This window comes from Mercenaria mercenaria, chromosome 8 (genome assembly GCF_021730395.1).
Source record: "Mercenaria mercenaria strain notata chromosome 8, MADL_Memer_1, whole genome shotgun sequence".
Lineage (NCBI taxonomy): Eukaryota > Metazoa > Mollusca > Bivalvia > Venerida > Veneridae > Mercenaria > Mercenaria mercenaria.
In genome coordinates, this window is record NC_069368.1 from 69,236,420 (window position 1) to 69,242,900 (window position 6,481).

Below are 6,481 nucleotides of genomic sequence, written 5' to 3' on the forward strand. Positions count from 1 at the left end.
TCTTTAACCGTAAGAAATAAAAAAAGGCTTTCAAGGGGTCTTAAACAGTTGAAATTTTATAGAATGATTGTCTGTGGTCAATCAGTGATCCATATAGTTTTGATGGTCAAAGATCCATCAGCTGTCAAACATTATAGGATAGTTGCTTGGGTTAGTAGTTGTCCCCTATTGCTTTTGGGTTTAGTTGGTCAAATGTCAAGATGGCTTTGAGAGTAAAGTTTAATATTTCCTTTCATTTTTCTCCAAACATAGGCCTTTGCGCTGTTTCTAGATACATATATTGCATATCAATTTACCTTTTCATTTATCTCTTAGCATACTAGCGGCAATTGTTTCTGCCTTTGCGACCAGTGCAGATCAAGATCAGCCTGCACATCATGCAGTCTGATCATGATCTGCACTGTTTGCCATTCATTCAGTAAATCTTCAGTGAATACCCCTATGAACTATAAATGGTAATGTCCAAATTGAAAGATGGATAAGTTCATTATAGCAATTTAGCAGGGTGTATAAGAGTTAAAGGAAGCAGAAAAGGAGACATGTGCTTTTACAGAAAGCAATCTCTAGTTTTATTATTTTTGATAAAAGGGACACAGTTTTACAATATCATAATTGCAATTGATGAAAAACTTTCTATCAATATTTACTATTTGTATTAAAACTGTAAATGAATATGATTGAAGTCGATCATTTTGCTATACATACACAGTGCAGCATAGTGCAAAACCCAAGAATTTCCAACACATTCTACTGTGTAATTAAAAGGTACAAATATTTTTGCTATATTAACTTGTTAAAAATAGTTGAAGTTGTGTATTTTTGCAGTTGGTGTGGCTGTTAACTCACCGAAGCACATTGTTGGTTTATTCACAATTACTAAAACAACATAAACATTTTGACATACGTCTGGAAGTGTGTCCTTTTAAAGTGCATTTATTTATATTGTTGTTGATCACATTTTACTATTTATATGCCTTCACCAAACTTTGTTTGGGGTGTGCTTTATAGAAATCACTTTGTCCCATCTTGTTTGTACTTTTCCTATCCTTTCCAATCCTTTCTCTGGAACCCATACAACTTACATTATGAAGACAAGTTCACATACCAAGTCCCGAAACTCTGACTTTTATTTCCCTTTGGAAATATCTTAGAATTGACATTACTTGCATTGTCTTGCAATATTTCTGAAACTTGTTCATGAATAAGGTTTGAAGATAGGGGCACGCTTGATTCACTGTAGTAAATCAAAACCAAGTAAAACCATTACTCCTGAGTTAAAATAGAAATACCTTTAAATGATTTCTTCTGATGGTTATGCGTTTTTGGTGCATGACAGCAAAATATATATAAAATAAATAACTTTTGTTTTAATGAACAGCTCAAAAGATTTTCACCAAATCTAGTTTGAAGCAAAGTCAGGTTTTCTTCAGATGAGTGAGATTTTCACCAAATCTAGTTTCAGGTTTTCTTCAGATGAGGAACTTGCCTCTTGTATTGGTTTCTTTGGTTGAATTACGTTTGGTGAAGTTATGGGCCTTTGAATTAAAAATGTGATATTTCACTTTGTTTACACTCATTAAACCTATTCATCTGTTCATAGGGTGTGTATAAGTTCTTGTTTAAGATTAATGATGGGCCAGATCTGGACAGTAAGTGCAGAGTTATATGGAGTCATGTGAGAGTGATTTTTGCTTAGACTGGGTCTTTGTGAACTTGACCTTGAGGTCAGAGCAATGGTACACAGGTGATAGATATAGGACCACTGTGACCCTCAGGCTCTTATAAATTTGCTTTTGTTGACTTGTTATGGTTGTATACAGTATATGCCCCATGTGGTTCTGGGACGATCTGTGTATGAAAAGAATTGAAACCACTGCCTTACCCTTGCATGATCATAAGATGCGACTAAAAGGGTCTTAACACTTGGTTTTGCTGTAACTCTGTGATTCCAGCAGGTATGCAAATTTTGATTCCATACCTCATGTTTTTATTTCGATGTAAATGAGATGTGAAACCAAAATTTGTAGTCCTGTTTGGCGCCATATAACCTATATTGTGTTGGTGCTCCGTAAAACCCAAATAAATAAATATATAAATAAGTATACAGTATATTGAATATATTGTACTGCTTAATATTTATGTTTGTATTTTTACCAACCTGTGTCTTTGAGCTATGACCAGATACTGCATATATCCATTCTTCCTGCCAATTAAATGAAGCAGTATTGGAAGACATGCCCGTTTCCAAAAGCAGACTCTAGTTCAAAGTAATTTAGTACAATAGAAGAAATAGATATAAAATTGTCCCCAATATTGGCCATAAAATGTACTATGAGTAGTATTCAAAGATAAGAGTAAATGTTATTTATCACCATTATAACTTTTTGCAAACAAGGCTTTTAGTGGGGGTATGAATCACATTCAGTGATAGCTCTAGTTTAGGCATTGTTCCAGGGTTTTAATGATTAATCTGTGATATTAAAGTGTTTGCTTGATTTTACAAACAATAAACTTTATTCAGAAAGAGTTTAGTTATAAATGATGAAGTAACCAGGTGTGCTGAGTCTGAAGTATGAACTACTAGATGTTGTTCTAGTTTTAACGAAAGGTCTTAGTCCAGTCTATTGCAATCCTACTGTAGTACTGTAGTATTTATACATGCTTTTCTCAGGACAAAGGGGAAAACAATATTTACACATTTATATAAGAATTTCAAGGTTAGACAATACTTCTGAAGTCCACTATTCACTCTGTATAAATGACACATCTACAGAGATATCCATATTTATAATGGTCTCAATCAAGGACTTTGGTTTAGTATGTGAAGGGTATTGCACTTTCCATTACCTCTCATGGAAGACTCGGTCAAAACCAAGTCTGGACTATTACATTGACCCAAGTCTGGTAATGGTATTATATAGCTTGGTTGCGCTTGCTTCCAAAGGATCTTAGGATTTTATCGACTGTCAAAGAGTCAACCATGTTGATGTTACTAAGGTCTTATGACATGTAAATCATTTAGTGCAATTCATAACGGAATTCTGCTAAAGCAGGTGTGAGGGAAAGTCGCAGTTTCCATTAACTACCTGTCATAAAGAGACTCCCTCAAGGCGAGTCTGCAATTATTTTGCTTGGTTATGTTCCATGCTTTAAAGATTTTACCACTGAATGTTTAGAAGTCCAGTGTAACTTTGTTTAGAAGTCCAGTGTAACTTATTAGCAGCTTGATCTTACCACCAAAGTCTTAATGTAGCATATAAGTGATTTTTTGTGCCATTCTCCTCCCAATAAAGTATATTTGTATGTTGTGTCCTCGACAATTTTTTACATCTTCCAGCTAAAAGTCTTAGTACATATATGAACTATACCAGTTAAAACACTAAACAATGTGCTTTTAAGTCATTTTCCTTGGGGAGTAATATAAAAAATTACTGTTTTTATGTGACACAGTATTTTCCCAGTTTAAGTAAGTAAGCAATGACTTTATTTATAGGGGTGTGGGGGGCTACACATTTGGGTAGTCACAATCTACCATGTGGGTCTCACAACAAATCATACATATAACATATATACAATATATAAAATATATACATGACAATGTCAGCAATAGAATTTGTTTATATTACAAAGCAGATTTAACTATAGTTAAGAAGTCAAAATATTTTTTTAGCAAAAGTTGTGAAATACATGTATTGAAAAGTCGTAAGCATCATAGAACTATTTCAACACTACAAGTCTGAGCATTTTACAGGGTAATTTCAAACCCACCAGAGATCCTGGATAGTTAAAATTTTTTGAAGGAGCTCAGAGATTCTGCTGTTCTTACTTGAAAAGGGATTTTGTTCCAGATTTATGGTCTTGAGAAGAAAAACTTTTACCTGGAAAATGACAGGTTTGGTTTAGGTACTTGTAAATGGTTATTGTCAAATGACTGTAGTGAATGATTAAGAAATAATTTTGGAAGTTATCTCTGAGATATGACCATTTAGAGATTTATATCTAACAATTTCTTTCTTAATTGTACCCCCCGACAACAAAGTTGTAAGGGGGGGGGGTATACTGGTTTCAGGTTGTCTGTCTGTCCGTCTGTCTGTCTGTCCGTCTGGTCGTCTGTCCATAGACGCAATCTTGTGCGCACCATCTCTCCTTATCCCCTTGACAGAATTTAATGAAACTTCACACAAGTGATCAGTACCAACAGTAGTTGTGCATAGGGCATGTTAGGTTCTTTTAGAAAAAAAATTTGCAGAGTTATGGGACTTTGTTTTTTTTGTTACTATACTATATACATAGACACAATCTTGTGCGCACCATCTCTCCTCATTCCCTGGACACAATTTAATGAAACTTCACACAAGTGATCAGTACCAACAGTAGTTGTGCATGGGGCATGTTAGGTTCTTTTAGAAAAAAAATTTGCAGAGTTATGGGACTTTGTTTTTTTTTTGTTACTATAATATATACATAGACACAATCTTGTGCGCACCATCTCTCCTCATCCCCTTGACACAATTTAATGAAACTTCACACAAGTGATCAGTAACAACAGTAGTTGTGCATGGGGCATGTTAGGTTCTTTCAGAAAAAAAATTTGCAGAGTTTTGGGACTTTGTTTTTTTGTTACTATACTAATAGACATAGACACAATCTTGTGCGCACCATCTCTCCTCATCCCCTTGACACAATTTAATGAAACTTCACACAACTGATCAGTAACAACAGTAGTTGTGCATGGGCATGTTAGGTTCTTTCAGCGACAAAAATTGCAGAGTTATGGGACTTTGTTTCTTGTTAACATACTATGTACATACAGTCTTCATATGCAATCTTGTGCGTGCCTAATCTACCAAACCCTGCACACAATTTAATGAAACTTCACACAAGTGATCAGTACCAACCCTAGTTGTGCATGGGGCATGTTACATTCTTTTAGATAAATATTCTGCATAGTTATGGGACTTTGTTTTTTGTTACTATACTGTATACATACAGTCTATATACATACAGTCCACATAATTATGCAGTCTTGTGTGTGTCAGATTGCAATGTACTGTGTCAGTGCATGCGGGGGGTACATTCATCACCTTTAGTGATAGCTCTAGTTACACTCTGTTCTATCTTGAATTTTCATTTATTTCAGTTTCATTAAGAGTTCCTCGGATGGTGCATCACATCACAGATACTTGACCCTGCCCTGGTCCAAAATGTGTCCAAGTGCAGCAAATACCAGCAAAGGAGGTAATTGGTACGAACAATAAATGTGTCTCATAAGCCAAATTGGCTGGCCTTTTCAGTAGGGGTGACACTATAATAAACAAGACCTTTACCTTTACCTTTTACCGTCAAAAAAAACATCAACCAAACTTACAGTTTAATCAACATGAATCCACTTCTATAAAATCCAAGAAATACCCACTAATCTCTTACCATACCTATGTTTGGATAAAGAGGCAATAAAAGATGTTAATACAGGATCAACCTGCTGGAGTTACTTCCACAAATATGACAGAACAAACATAGGGATGGGAGCCAGTCTAATAGCCACCTTATAATGTCTTCAAATAGTTCTGTCTGGCTGACTTAGGGGGCCACCTGAGCTTAAAATAGAAAATTCTCGTAAAGCGCTTGATAAATCATCACCCGTACGTGAAACTAGGTCTGTAGCATCCTTATAAGGTCCTCTTTTAATTCTGTTCAAATAGTTTCGTTTGGCCGATTTTAGGGGACGCCAGTGTTAAAAATGGTAAAACATTTAACGAATTCTTCTCAAGAATCGTTTGATGGGGCCGCGTGGGTTGAAAATAGAAAAAAACAAACTTTGACAACGTCACCAAACTTGGTCTGTAGCTTCCTTCTAAGGTTCCTCTCTAAAGTTTAATCAAATAGTTCTATCTGACAGTATTAGGGGCAACAAGAAGTAAAAATAGAAAACCTTTAAACCACTTCTTTTCAAGAACTACTTAGAGATCATCACCAAAGTTGGACCATTGTCCTCTCTCAAAATTCAAAAGATCAAAATCGCGATCTGAAAAATAGCTGAAACATCAACATTGGTAAATTTAAAACAGATCAAATACACAAAGACGAATATAAAACGCAGTTGGACAAACATGCGTCAAAAAGCTGGAAATTTCATTCTTTCCCCCGGTTGAAAAACAAAAAAAAACCCACCGAACTTGCGGTCTGAAAATATAACTTGCTCCATGCCTGACTTTAAAAAAAAAAGCTCCAGATCCAGAGGGCTATAACTCGCTTTCAGTTTCATCGGAAAAAATCTGCGTTACAATGTAATCAGTCAAAATAAAGGCGTCGGAACATTTGATATCTCCCACAATAACGTTCACTGATCGACCTTTACGAAAACATAATGTGCAAATAAGATTTGTAGATCTAGTAGATAGATAAGCTGATTATTCAGAAAAAAGATGGAAAATTAAATTTTCCGTAACTCATATCCGCCGTAAAAATGCACTTTTGGTCA